The 15,384-nt window shown below is 49.4% G+C and overlaps 1 protein-coding gene across 2 annotated transcripts in view; it reads right to left on the reverse strand.

Annotated features, from left to right (window-relative positions):
* LOC308686491 (phosphofurin acidic cluster sorting protein 2-like) overlaps window positions 1-15,384 on the reverse strand; it is a 35,192-nt gene that overhangs the window by 13,805 nt on the left and 6,003 nt on the right. Inside the window, exon 2 of one of the 2 annotated variants that reach the window (XR_014029607.1) lies at window positions 7,858-7,999. The exons of the other annotated variant lie outside the window; for it this stretch is intronic. The gene's annotated coding sequence lies outside the window, so the exon portion shown is untranslated. Of the gene's footprint in view, window positions 1-7,857; window positions 8,000-15,384 lie in introns of those variants that run through there. 2 annotated transcript variants of the gene reach the window in all.

Consider the following 15,384-nt stretch of genomic DNA (forward strand, 5'->3'; position numbering starts at 1 on the left):
TCATTTTGCCTCGACGTCCCCCCGATCGCCCGTGAGCTTCTGCTCCTGTCCATACGGTAATCTCTCTACTGTGCGTCAGAGAGTCGCGTGGTTATGACGCAATCGTTAGCCTATTTTTACAAAAACTGCTTCTACGGGGCCATAACGTAAGATACAAGGTAATGGAGCCTTTTATACATTTTCGTGTTTCTTTAGAAATAAATAATGGACAAATGGAGTCTTTAAACGCCTCAGATGTAAAGTTATTCGCCGTCAAAGTGACGCCAAAATGAATGGGAGTCAGTGGAATGCTAACAGCAGATGGGGGTCCGCTAGCCAATGGTGGCGCCCGGGGAACCTTCAATAAAATATGAAACGCTGCCCCCCTGCTCTGCGCAGAACGATCGGCGGCTGACTTGAAGCAGTGCATGCTGGTTAGAAATTTTGTCCGACTTGATCCAGCGCCGACGCCACGTGACTGTGACGTATGCCATCAAAGTACCGCGAGAGCGATTCGAGAGTAGCCGGAGAACTCAGCCAGCGCAGCTTCTCAAGAGCGGCTGCACGAGGGCTGATGACGACACAGCTGTTCCACGATTGGCTGATGACGACACAGCTGTTCCACGATTGGCCAGATCCATTGCATGACAACGATCACATGTTGCGTGTTTATTCGACCACCTTTAGTTCCTCTAATGCTCACAAATCAGTTTTTTATAACAGTAAACACTCTTTTCATGTAGTTGCGATGTTATATTGTGTAGTGTTTATCAAAATAAAACTGATTAAAAAACGTAGACTCCACTTCATTGATAGTAGCTTATGTTGAACTTTATTCTTGTTCAAACAGACGCTGTATGAAGCAGTACATAAAGTATTGAATGAAAATGTCTCTGAAACATCTATTATTTGGCAAATATTGCATTTATTTCACTTCAGCTGTGGTAAAGTATGCAAACACCACGTGAGCGGTCACTACGGGAACCAGAAAGTGTCCGACTTCACGTCTCCGTTTGCAGCTCCTCCCGCCGGCACGCGGCTACTCTCGCCGATCGGTTACATCCAGCCGCAGCCGATGTCCAACACACCTATTATCATCCTACAGAGAAAGCATAAGGATAATCTCTGATCTCCAATCAACTCTGGCTGACCAATGGTGTGTGTTTGGGGCGGAGTTTAACGCTCTGGCTGACCAATGGTGTGTGTGTGGGGTGGAGTTTAACGCTCTGGCTGACCAATGGTGCTTGTTTGGGGCGGAGTTTAACACTCTGGCTGACCAATGGTGTGTGTTTGGGGCGGAGTTTAACGCTCTGGCTGACCAATGGTGTGTGTTTGGGGCGGAGTTTAACGCTCTGGCTGACCAATGGTGTGTGTTTGGGGCGGAGTTTAACGCTCTGGCTGATCAATGGTGTTTGTTTGGGGTGGAGTTTAAAGGTATAGCGGAGGATCTTTCCGAATTTTAGATAAGAACCGCCCTCTCCACTTTTTGAAAAAATGCACATGCGCAACACTCTACCTGCTCCCGAGAGGGAACGCCTATTAAACGTGTGCGAGGTTCTCCTCGTGCATGCTCTGTTTACAAGTTGCTGTCGGCATCGCTCATACAAGATTACTTTCCAAAAGAAGATTTGCACTTTTTCTCCAAATAGCATGCCAAACTTTACCTGTCGAGTAGAAACTTCGCGACTGAGGCATCAGTGGGAAGCCCAACCTGTGTTTTCAGCGCACGCCATCGTGTGAAACAATCTCCCAAAAACACTCTGATCTTGTTTCTCTCTTCTGAGGCCTTTCTCTTCTTCTCATACAGTTCGTACAAACTTTTTCTCTTGCGACCCTCAGACATTTTCAAAGGACCCGGTGAAACGGCGAGCTTCAATGAATGGCTTAAACCGTAGCTCTAGCTCACCACCACACATAAACACCTGAAAGTGCGCATGCGCAGAAAGCGAAAACTAAGGGACGAGCACGTACGACGGCCTTACGTAAACATATCACCAGTATGATTGACACTTAGGTGGACCAATAGTATAGACTACCCACCCGGAAAAAGAAAATCCTCCGCTATACCTTTAACGCTCTGGCTGACCAATGGTGTTTGTTTGGGGCGGAGTTTAACGCTCTGGCTGACCAATGGTGTGTTTGGGGTGGAGTTTAACGCTCTGGCTGACCAATGGTGTTTGTTTGGGACAGAGTTTAACGCTCTGGCTGACCAATGGTGTTTGTTTGGGGCGGAGTTTAACGCTCTGGCTGACCAATGGTGTGTGTTTGGGGCGGAGTTTAACGCTCTGGCTGACCAATGGTGTGTGTTTGGGGCGGAGTTTAACGCTCTGGCTGACCAATGGTGTTTGTTTGGGGTGGAGTTTAACGCTCTGGCTGACCAATGGTGTTTGTTTGGGGCGGAGTTTAACACTCTGGCTGACCAATGGTGTTTGTTTGGGGCGGAGTTTAACACTCTGGCTGACCAATGGTGTGTGTTTGGGGTGGAGTTTAACGCTCTGGCTGACCAATGGTGTTTGTTTGGGGTGGAGTTTAACGCTCTGGCTGACCAATGGTGTTTGTTTGGGGTGGAGTTTAACGCTCTGGCTGACCAATGGTGTGTGTTTGGGGCGGAGTTTAACGCTCTGGCTGATCAATGGTGTGTGTTTGGGGCGGAGTTTAACGCTCTGGCTGACCAATGGTGTGTGTTTGGGACAGAGTTTAACGCTCTGGCTGACCAATGGTGTTTGTTTGGGGTGGAGTTTAACACTCTGGCTGACCAATGGTATGTTTGGGGTGGAGTTTAACGCTCTGGCTGACCAATGGTGTTTGTTTGGGGCGGAGTTTAACGCTCTGGCTGACCAATGGTGTGTGTTTGGGGCGGAGTTTAACGCTCTGGCTGACCAATGGTGTGTGTTTGGGGCGGAGTTTAACGCTCTGGCTGACCAATGGTGTGTGTTTGGGACAGAGTTTAACGCTCTGGCTGACCAATGGTGTGTTTGGGGTGGAGTTTAACGCTCTGGCTGACCAATGGTGTGTGTTTGGGGCGGAGTTTAACGCTCTGGCTGACCAATGGTGTGTGTTTGGGGCGGAGTTTAACGCTCTGGCTGACCAATGGTGTGTGTTTGGGACAGAGTTTAACGCTCTGGCTGACCAATGGTGTGTTTGGGGTGGAGTTTAACGCTCTGGCTGACCAATGGTGTTTGTTTGGGGTGGAGTTTAACGCTCTGGCTGACCAATGGTGTGTTTGGGGTGGAGTTTAACGCTCTGGCTGACCAATGGTGTTTGTTTGGGGACAGAGTTTAACACTCTGGCTGACCAATGGTGTTTGTTTGGGGTGGAGTTTAACGCTCTGGCTGACCAATGGTGTGTTTGGGGTGGAGTTTAACGCTCTGGCTGACCAATGGTGTTTGTTTGGGACAGAGTTTAACGCTCTGGCTGACCAATGGTGTTTGTTTGGGGTGGAGTTTAACGCTCTGGCTGACCAATGGTGTTTGTTTGGGGTGGAGTTTAACGCTCTGGCTGACCAATGGTGTGTTTGGGGTGGAGTTTAACGCTCTGGCTGACCAATGGTGTGTGTTTGGGACAGAGTTTAACGCTCTGGCTGACCAATGGTGTTTGTTTGGGGTGGAGTTTAACGCTCTGGCTGACCAATGGTGTGTTTGGGGTGGAGTTTAACGCTCTGGCTGACCAATGGTGTTTGTTTGGGGACAGAGTTTAACACTCTGGCTGACCAATGGTGTGTTTGGGGTGGAGTTTAACGCTCTGGCTGACCAATGGTGTTTGTTTGGGACAGAGTTTAACGCTCTGGCTGACCAATGGTGTTTGTTTGGGGTGGAGTTTAACGCTCTGGCTGACCAATGGTGTGTTTGGGGTGGAGTTTAACGCTCTGGCTGACCAATGGTGTTTGTTTGGGGTGGAGTTTAACGCTCTGGATGACCAATGGTGTGTTTGGGGTGGAGTTTAACGCTCTGGCTGACCAATGGTGTGTGTTTGGGGCGGAGTTTAACGCTCTGGCTGACCAATGGTGTGTGTTTGGGACAGAGTTTAACGCTCTGGCTGACCAATGGTGTTTGTTTGGGGTGGAGTTTAACGCTCTGGCTGACCAATGGTGTGTTTGGGGTGGAGTTTAACGCTCTGGCTGACCAATGGTGTTTGTTTGGGGACAGAGTTTAACACTCTGGCTGACCAATGGTGTGTTTGGGGTGGAGTTTAACGCTCTGGCTGACCAATGGTGTGTGTTTGGGACGGAGTTTAACGCTCTGGCTGACCAATGGTGTGTGTTTGGGGCGGAGTTTAACACTCTGGCTGACCAATGGTGTTTGTTTGGGGCGGAGTTTAACGCTCTGGCTGACCAATGGCGTGTGTTTGGGGCGGAGTTTAACGCTCTGGCTGACCAATGGTGTTTGTTTGGGGCGGAATTTAACGCTCTGGCTGACCAATGGCGTGTGTTTGGGGCGGAGTTTAACGCTCTGGCTGACCAATGGTGTGTGTGTTCAGGTCATTATTATGTCATTCTGTTCAGTGCAGAAATTACACACACAGAGAGAGAGAGAGAGAGAGAGAGAGAGAGCGCTCCATTAATGCAGACATCAGGACCTCGTTCTACATTCATATCATATAAAAGCCTCAATGACCTGCAGTGTTTCTATTGACAGAATCTCTCTCTCTCTCTCTCTCTCTCTCTCTCTCTCTCTCTCTAACAGCGTCACACGTTGTTCTTGTTTTTGTCCATTATCTGCTCTCTTCTCCTGCATTATTGAGAGCTGCTAAAGCCGCTGCTTGTTTAAAAGCTTCTCATGAATATTTAAGACTCACTCACGGCTGACCGAGAGCATGATGGGAGAAATCACAAGAAAACATGTGAATAGAAGAAACATATTCAGGATGCATGAGAAGCTGTGAATGGAACAACAGACTGAAGAATATCGAGCGTACAGATGTCCTGAAGCAGTGAAGAAGAGCTCAAAAAAAAAAAAAAGCAGTGGCTGTTAATGTGCCTCTACTCACTCACACACACTCACACACACTCACTCACTCTCACACACACACACACACACACACACACACACACACACACACTCACACACACTCACACACACACACACACTCACACACTCAGACTCACTCTCACGCTCGCTCGCTCACTCACTCACTCACTCACACACAGTGTGTGACACACACACACACTCTCACACACACACACACACACACACACACACACACACTCACTCACTCACTCACTCAGACTCACTCACTCTCACGCTCGCTCACTCACTCACTCACTCACTCACTCACTCACTCACACACACAAACACTCACTCACTCACTCAGACTCACTCACACTCACTCTCACACTCACGCTCGCTCACTCACTCACTCACTCACTCACTCACTCACTCACTCACACACACACACACACTCACTCACTCACTCACTCACACACACACACACTCACTCACTCACTCACTCAGACTCACTCACACTCACGCTCGCTCACTCACTCACTCACTCAGACTCACTCTCACGCTCGCTCGCTCGCTCACTCACTCACTCACACACACTCACTCACTCTCACACCCACCCACCCACGCTCGCTCACTCACTCACTCACTCACTCACTCACTCACTCACTCACTCACTCACTCACTCACTCACTCACTCACTCACTCACTCACTCACTCACTCACTCACTCACTCACTCACTCACTCACTCACTCACTCACTCACTCACTCACACACACACACACACACACACACACACACACTCTCTGACACTCACTCACACACACACTCACACACTCACTCACTCAGACTCACTCACTCACACTCACGCTCACGCTCGCTCGCTCACTCACTCACTCACTCACTCACACACACACACACACACACACACACACACACACACACACACACACACACACACACACACACAATCACTCACTCAGACTCACTCACACACACACAGGATTTATATGCTGCGTCCTACAATCCCAGACACACAGATCCACATCACAGACTAAAATCAGATCAAAACACGTGATGCGCTTTCATACGATCATTAATTGAGAATATGATCATGTCAGGTAAAGCCTTTACCTGAAGGCAACGCTAAAACAATGCCTTAAAATTTCTGGATGTTATCTTTGACATACTAGCCATTTTATGTTTACTTTGTGTTTTGTTGTTTGTCATTAAAAATCTAAAATAAGAACTCTGACAACTCTGTGACAACATGCCCTGAGCGAACACAGAGGAAATCCTCCGGATATTCAGAAGATATTTGAAAGAGTCCAGCAGAGCGTGTGATGATCAGACTGTGTGTTTCAGAGAGCGTGAATAACCCGAGACACGTGAGCGGATCCGAGCCGGTCCTGAAAGAGTCGAACACAAGAGAAGAGCAGAAACACACTCGTGTCTGCAAGCCTTTCTCTGCAAGCATGTCAGAAAATAAGCCGATCAGATTTCTCTCTCCTTCTGACGTATGAAGAGGATCTTATTATAATATCACCGGCCCTTAATCTGCACGTTTACACACACCAGCCGACATTTGGTTCCACACGCGCCAACAGAGACCAGTTCTAACGCAATGATGAAGATCCAGCAGAGCCTGAAGCTGTTCTGTGGTTGAGCACAGACGAGCACTGAACACTGTTGACCAGAACATGTCACCGCTGTCTTATAAACACCTCAGGAACTGTGGACACTTGTGGAGAAGTTCAACATGATGATGAGATGAATCAGTGTAACTCCACAACAACTACAGAAATGTCTCCACTAACATTCAGAAGCTCTTCCTGAGTCTCTCCGTAAGGCTGCACTCGCTACTGGTTATTCTGGGATTCTGGATGAGGGAGATCGGCCTGTTCTGTTATTGCCGGAGTTTCTGAAGCGTGTAAAGACTCCGCCCTCTTCTGAACGGAGGCGGAGCTAAAGCTCATTTGCATTTAAAGGGACACACACAAAAACGGTGCGTTTTTGTTCACACCCAAAAAGGGGCAAATTTGACAAGCTATAATAAATGATCTGGTATTTTGAGCTGAAATTTCACAGACACATTCTGGAGACACCAGAGATTTATATTACATCTGGTGAAATGGGGCATAATAAGTCACCTTTAAATTTGACTGTTGGTTGTAGCATGAAAATATCCTGTAACTTTCAGAAAACTAACGTCAAACAAGTCGAAACAATTGGTCCATTGGTCAGTTTCTGAAGTCGTCAGACAGATGAACATCAGCACACGCGTGATCGAGAGAGATCATCGTCTGTTCCTCAACACTGTTACTGCTCAACTCAAGAGAAGAGTAAAACATGTAACGAGTGTGAAAGAGGAGAAAGTAAACAGTGTTTCTGTGCTAAAAACTCTTAGTCAGGAGATTTCTGTTAACAGAAAACAGACAGAAGAAAAAGCTGGACACAAAACAATCAATAAAAGAAGAGAAAGTCAAAGCTCAGCGAGAAGAAACTGCTCTTGTTTCACTTCAGTGTCAATAAAACAAGCCAAAGATCTATAGATGTTCTCTGAAGGACACGGATGCCGTTTGTGGCTTTAAATCAGTGAAAGACTGATAAATCACAAGATCTGTGAGTGTGAACTCTTTAAGTCACCATCAAATCAAAATGAACAAATCTTGTTTTATTTATGTAACATTGCAGTGTTTATTCTAAATGATTTATAGGTGCACATCATCATTATTGTGCTAATAATCTTGAATCAGAATAAGTTCCTCTTGCAGCATCTCTTCTCTTCTCTGATGACGAGGGCGGGGCTTTAACCTGTCACTCACATGAGATCAGCCAATAGCAAACCACAACCATCCAATCATCCAATCTCCCCACGGACACAATCAAGCCCCGCCCACATTTGTTCTTGTTCCAGAAACGTTTCACTCGGATATACGGCACAATAGAGGAGAAACTTCTGTTTTATGTCGACTTTAATGTCACTGAGTGAATGAGACGTCACTGCACGCCTGAAGAAGCTTTCGCTCGCAAGATTTGCTCTGAGCGCAGATGTTTTGTCCTTGAAATAAATGGCCTGCTGGAACAACAAGCACAGGAGAGAGAGAGAGAGAGAGAGAGAGAGAGAGAGAGAGAGAGAGAGAGATAATATTATTATTATAGATATAATGTTAAAGATATAACATTTTTAGTAAAAAGCTTTTAAAAAAAGCAGCTAGAAGGAGCGCAGCAGATTTAAAAAACAGAGTCTCAAGACATGAAATAACATCTTAGAAACGCAAACTAAATAAAAAAAAATATATATATAAAGGTTTTACAATAAAACTTCACTCATGCATAAATTTGAAGACAGCCATCAGAGTCAACATCGCAAATACATTTACATCTGAAAACATCCAAGTCATTAACCAACATGTAACAGCGAGATTTTATTAACCCCTTTAACACTGCAAACGCATCAGTTGTTCCACCATCATTCAGTTTTCCTTTTAGTGACAACCAAATTGCCATTTTAGCTTGCCCAAATAAATGTCTTTATAAAACATGAACTTATTTTTGTTTCCTGCTGTATTTAGGCCCATAAATAAAAAAAACATAGGCATAAAAACGTCCCCCAGGGTTTGACACCACTCCTCTAAATTGATAAATAATGGCTTTAGCCTAAAACAGTTCAAAAACAAATGAAAGACTTTTTCTTGAGAGAGAAAAACTGAGAGGAAGAGAGAGAGTGAAGAGAGACGCATCCAAACTCTTCCGACGCCACAATCCCATAAACATTCTGGAGCAGGAACACGCTTCAGATAAAAACAAGCCAAAATAAACACGACTGTGTGATTCCTGAACGGATGGGAAACTTCTGGACTCACACACACACACACACACACACACACACACTGGTACTGGTTCCTCCATCAGCGGTCAGTCAGAGTTAGAGTCACTGACACGATGAGTTTACACCGGCTTTACTGTGTCTGCCGCTTACAAGCAGCTTACGGCAAGTTTGTTTACAGCACACCAGGATTTAGTGCATCAGATTAGAAGCTCACGTACCGCACACAACACACACACTATATTGCCAAAAGCAGGCATACAGACGCTTCTACACACATTTCAATTTACAATCAGGCTTCTCTGTCTGGCAATTCGATGGACGAGTCTGGGTTTGGCGGTTGCCTGGACAACAGTACTTGCCTGACCGCATTTTTGGTGGAGGGGGGGTGATGGTGTGGGGTTGTTTGATGGAGGGGGGGTGATGGTGTGGGGTTGTTTGATGGAGGGGGGGTGATAATGCGAGGTTGTTTGGCGGGGGGTGATGGTGTGGGGTTGTTTGGTGGGGGGTGATGTTTGGTGGAGGGGGGGTGATGGTGTGGGGATGTTTGGTGGAGGGGGGTGATGGTGTGGGGTTGTTTGGTGGGGGGTGATGTTTGGTGGAGGGGGGGTGATGGTGTGGGGTTGTTTGGAGGGGGGGTGATGGTGTGGGGATGTTTGGTGGAGGGGAGGGTGATGGTGTGGGGATGTTTGGTGGAGGGGGGGTGATGGTGTGGGGTTGTTTGGTGGAGGGGTGTGATGGTGTGGGGTTGTTTGGAGGGGGGGTGATGGTGTGGGGATGTTTGGTGGAGGGGAGGGTGATGGTGTGGGGATGTTTGGTGCAGGGGGGTGATGGTGTGGGGTTGTTTGGTGGAGGGGTGTGATGGTGTGGGGTTGTTTGGTGGAGGGGTGTGATGGTGTGGGGTTGTTTGGCGGGGGGTGATGGTGTGGGGTTGTTTGATGGAGGGGGGATGATGGTGTGGGCTTGTTTGGTGGAGGGGGGTTGATGGTGTGGGGTTGTTTGGCGGGGGGTGATGGTGTGGGGTTGTTTGGTGGAGGGGTGTGATGGTGTGGGGTTGTTTGGCGGGGGGGTGATGGGTGGGGTTGTTTGGCGGGGGGGTGATGGTGTGGGGTTGTTTGGTGGAGGGGGGGTGATGGTGCGGGTTGTTTGGCGGGGGGGTGATGGTGTGGGGTTGTTTGGTAGAGGGGGGGTGATGGTGTGGGGTTGTTTGGCGGGGGGTGATGGTGTGGGGTTGTTTGGTAGAGGGGGGGTGATGGTGTGGGGTTGTTTGGCGGGGGGGTGATGGTGTGGGGTTGTTTGGTGGAGGGGGGGTGATGGTGTGGGGTTGTTTGGTGGGGCTCGGCCTCTTAGTTCCAGTGAAATTCCATATTAAACCCTCCGGATCAGGAATGGGATGTCATTAAAGTTCATGCATGTAAAGCCAGATGTCGCAAAACTTTTGGCAATATAGTGAAGAGTCTGTCTGCAACACACTGCCGTTCCTCAAGCTCGCAACACCATGGACACGGGTCGATTCCCAGAGAATGCATCATAAAAAGCATCAATGCTTTACGCCTCGCGTCTGAGCGGATGTCATTTATATAATGTTTTGTGTTTGTAAAGTAAAATGATGCTTTTGAATATTATAAAGCATGAAAAACAGCTTAAACACAGTGACTTACAGACACACATCTCTGTCTGCATGAATCAGGCCGTCATTAGATCCTCGTTACGCTGAGAAGAACACACGGATATCGCAGAGGAAAATGATTCGCAACACAGTGTGAACCCTCTGATTAGCTGTAGTTTTCAGGGGAATTATGGGCTGTAGTGCGAGTGGACGATCCATCTCTATCCTCCTCACGGGGGCGTTTCCCGAAAGCATCGCAAGCTCCGTCGCTATCAGCAGTTCAACGATCGGTGTTTAACGAAACCAGCGAACACTCGCTAACAGCGTCGATCTGTGGTTTAAGGAGAGTTTCTAGTTTGCATGACATGGACTCAATAAATCGGTATCTTGAGCAGAATAAACAAGCTGACATTCAGAACAACAACCCGTGTCTTTATTTAGAATAACGTTGCACACAACTGTCATTTACGTCTTTTAGTTTGTCAAGAGATTTAAAGATTGAGTCTGTAAATAAAGCAAAATAACTGAGAACAATGAGAAACAGTCCTCAGATGCCATGTCTGTAATTTATATAAAAACATCTACCGTTACTTCAATCTCAAACAGCTTCATTACAATAAGTTATTAGGCTCCTCCTCCACGTGCGTGACGTCATTAGCCAGCGCGGCTGAACGACCACGGCGATAACACCAGGGGGCAGTGTTTCGGAAAACACTGAAGCTTCTCCGGGCGCCACCATTGGCTAGCGGACCATCCCCTGCTGTTAGCATTCCACTGACTCCCATTCATTTTGGCGTCACTTTGACAGCGAATAACTTTACATCTGAGGCGTTTAAAGACTCCATTTGTCCATTATTTATTTCTAAAGAAACACGAAAATGTATAAAAGGCTCCATTACCTTGTAGCTTCCGTTATGATGGCCCCGTAGAAGCAGTTTTTGTAAAAATAGGCTAACGATTGCGTCATAACCACGCGACTCTCTGTCGCACAGTAGAGAGATTACCGTATGGCCAGGAGGAGGAGCTCGCGGGCGATCGGGGGGACGCGGAGGCAAAATGACAAAGTAATTAATCAGAATACTTAGCAAGAGTGTCTCCAGCTCATGGACAGCTCCTACTCACACTCTCCGTCTCTGAGGGATTCGGGAGGGAATGATTCAGATTTCTCTCGGCACAGCTACTAGAGGACAGACGGGTCGCTCACGTCACATCTCCGTCGTTGAGCTCAGGGTGAGTCTGCGCAGTCGCTCCGCCATCAGGGAGAAGAGCTTCTAGCTGACCTCACTGTTCTCCAGCTGACCTCACTGTTCTCCAGCTGACCTCACTGTTCTCCGCTGACCTCACTGTTCTCCAGCTGACCTCACTGTTCTCCGCTGACCTCACTGTTCTCCGCTGACCTCACTGTTCTCCAGCTGACCTCACTGTTCTCCAGCTGACCTCACTGTTCTCCGCTGACCTCACTGTTCTCCAGCTGACCTCACTGTTCTCCGCTGACCTCACTGTTCTCCAGCTGACCTCACTGTTCTCCAGCTGACCTCACTGTTCTCCGCTGACCTCACTGTTCTCCGCTGACCTCACTGTTCTCCAGCTGACCTCACTGTTCTCCAGCTGACCTCACTGTTCTCCGCTGACCTCACTGTTCTCCGCTGACCTCACTGTTCTCCAGCTGACCTCACTGTTCTCCAGCTGACCTCACTGTTCTCCGCTGACCTCACTGTTCTCCAGCTGACCTCACTGTTCTCCGCTGACCTCACTGTTCTCCAGCTGACCTCACTGTTCTCCAGCTGACCTCACTGTTCTCCAGCTGACCTCACTGTTCTCCGCTGACCTCACTGTTCTCCAGCTGACCTCACTGTTCTCCGCTGACCTCACTGTTCTCCGCTGACCTCACTGTTCTCCGCTGACCTCACTGTTCTCCGCTGACCTCACTGTTCTCCAGCTGACGTCACTGTTCTCCAGCTGACCTCACTGTTCTCCAGCTGACCTCACTGTTCTCCGCTGACCTCACTGTTCTCCGCTGACCTCACTGTTCTCCAGCTGACCTCACTGTTCTCCAGCTGACCTCACTGTTCTCCAGCTGACCTCACTGTTCTCCGCTGACCTCACTGTTCTCCAGCTGACCTCACTGTTCTCCAGCTGACCTCACTGTTCTCCAGCTGACCTCACTGTTCTCCGCTGACCTCACTGTTCTCCAGCTGACCTCACTGTTCTCCAGCTGACCTCACTGTTCTCCAGCTGACCTCACTGTTCTCCAGCTGACCTCACTGTTCTCCGCTGACCTCACTGTTCTCCAGCTGACCTCACTGTTCTCCAGCTGACCTCACTGTTCTCCGCTGACCTCACTGTTCTCCAGCTGACCTCACTGTTCTCCAGCTGACCTCACTGTTCTCCGCTGACCTCACTGTTCTCCGCTGACCTCACTGTTCTCCGCTGACCTCACTGTTCTCCGCTGACCTCACTGTTCTCCGCTGACCTCACTGTTCTCCAGCTGACGTCACTGTTCTCCAGCTGACCTCACGCTGACCTCACTGTTCTCCAGCTGACCTCACTGTTCTCCAGCTGACCTCACTGTTCTCCGCTGACCTCACTGTTCTCCGCTGACCTCACTGTTCTCCAGCTGACCTCACTGTTCTCCGCTGACCTCACTGTTCTCCGCTGACCTCACTGTTCTCCGCTGACCTCACTGTTCTCCGCTGACCTCACTGTTCTCCAGCTGACCTCACTGTTCTCCAGCTGACCTCACTGTTCTTCAGCTGACCTCACTGTTCTCCAGCTGACCTCACTGTTCTCCAGCTGACCTCACTGTTCTCCAGCTGACCTCACTGTTCTTCAGCTGACCTCACTGTTCTCCAGCTGACCTCACTGTTCTCCGCTGACCTCACTGTTCTCCAGCTGACTTCACTGTTCTCCAGCTGACCTCACTGTTCTCCGCTGACCTCACTGTTCTCCAGCTGACCTCACTGTTCTCCAGCTGACCTCACTGTTCTCCAGCTGACCTCACTGTTCTCCAGCTGACCTCACTGTTCTCCAGCTGAGCTCACTGTTCTCCGCTGACCTCACTGTTCTCCAGCTGACCTCACTGTTCTCCGCTGACCTCACTGTTCTCCAGCTGACCTCACTGTTCTCCAGCTGACCTCACTGTTCTCCGCTGACCTCACTGTTCTCCAGCTGACCTCACTGTTCTCCAGCTGACCTCACTGTTCTCCAGCTGACCTCACTGTTCTCCGCTGACCTCACTGTTCTCCGCTGACCTCACTGTTCTCCAGCTGACCTCACTGTTCTCCAGCTGACCTCACTGTTCTCCGCTGACCTCACTGTTCTCCAGCTGACCTCACTGTTCTCCGCTGACCTCACTGTTCTCCAGCTGACCTCACTGTTCTCCAGCTGACCTCACTGTTCTCCGCTGACCTCACTGTTCTCCGCTGACCTCACTGTTCTCCGCTGACCTCACTGTTCTCCAGCTGACCTCACTGTTCTCCAGCTGACCTCACTGTTCTCCAGCTGACCTCACTGTTCTCCAGCTGACCTCACTGTTCTCCGCTGACCTCACTGTTCTCCGCTGACCTCACTGTTCTCCAGCTGACCTCACTGTTCTCCAGCTGACCTCACTGTTCTCCAGCTGACCTCACTGTTCTCCGCTGACCTCACTGTTCTCCGCTGACCTCACTGTTCTCCAGCTGACCTCACTGTTCTCCAGCTGACCTCACTGTTCTCCGCTGACCTCACTGTTCTCCGCTGACCTCACTGTTCTCCAGCTGACCTCACTGTTCTCCAGCTGACCTCACTGTTCTCCGCTGACCTCACTGTTCTCCGCTGACCTCACTGTTCTCCGCTGACCTCACTGTTCTCCAGCTGACCTCACTGTTCTCCAGCTGACCTCACTGTTCTCCAGCTGACCTCACTGTTCTCCGCTGACCTCACTGTTCTCCAGCTGACCTCACTGTTCTCCAGCTGACCTCACTGTTCTCCAGCTGACCTCACAACAACTGTTCTCCAGCTGACCTCACTGTTCTCCAGCTGACCTCACTGTTCTCCAGCTGACCTCACTGTTCTCCAGCTGACCTCACTGTTCTCCGCTGACCTCACTGTTCTCCAGCTGACCTCACTGTTCTCCAGCTGACCTCACTGTTCTCCAGCTGACCTCACAACAACTGTTCTCCAGCTGACCTCACTGTTCTCCAGCTGACCTCACTGTTCTCCAGCTGACCTCACAACAACTGTTCTCCAGCTGACCTCACTGTTCTCCAGCTGACCTCACTGTTCTCCAGCTGACCTCACTGTTCTTCAGCTGACCTCACTGTTCTCCAGCTGACCTCACTGTTCTCCAGCTGACCTCACTGTTCTCCAGCTGACCTCACTGTTCTCCGCTGACCTCACTGTTCTCCGCTGACCTCACTGTTCTCCAGCTGACCTCACTGTTCTCCGCTGACCTCACTGTTCTCCAGCTGACCTCACTGTTCTCCAGCTGACCTCACTGTTCTCCGCTGACCTCACTGTTCTCCAGCTGACCTCACTGTTCTCCGCTGACCTCACTGTTCTCCAGCTGACCTCACTGTTCTCCGCTGACCTCACTGTTCTCCAGCTGACCTCACTGTTCTCCGCTGACCTCACTGTTCTCCAGCTGACCTCACTGTTCTCCAGCTGACCTCACTGTTCTCCAGCTGACCTCACTGTTCTCCAGCTGACCTCACTGTTCTTCAGCTGACCTCACTGTTCTCCGCTGACCTCACTGTTCTCCAGCTGACCTCACTGTTCTCCAGCTGACCTCACTGTTCTTCAGCTGACCTCACTGTTCTCCAGCTGACCTCACTGTTCTCCGCTGACCTCACTGTTCTCCGCTGACCTCACTGTTCTCCGCTGACCTCACTGTTCTCCAGCTGACCTCACTGTTCTCCGCTGACCTCACTGTTCTCCAGCTGACCTCACTGTTCTCCAGCTGACCTCACTGTTCTCCGCTGACCTCACTGTTCTCCGCTGACCTCACTGTTCTCCAGCTGACCTCACTGTTCTCCAGCTGACCTCACTG

The sequence above is a fragment of the Scardinius erythrophthalmus genome (assembly GCF_964197995.2).
Source record: "Scardinius erythrophthalmus genome assembly, contig: HAP1_SCAFFOLD_321, whole genome shotgun sequence".
NCBI lineage: Eukaryota > Metazoa > Chordata > Actinopteri > Cypriniformes > Leuciscidae > Scardinius > Scardinius erythrophthalmus.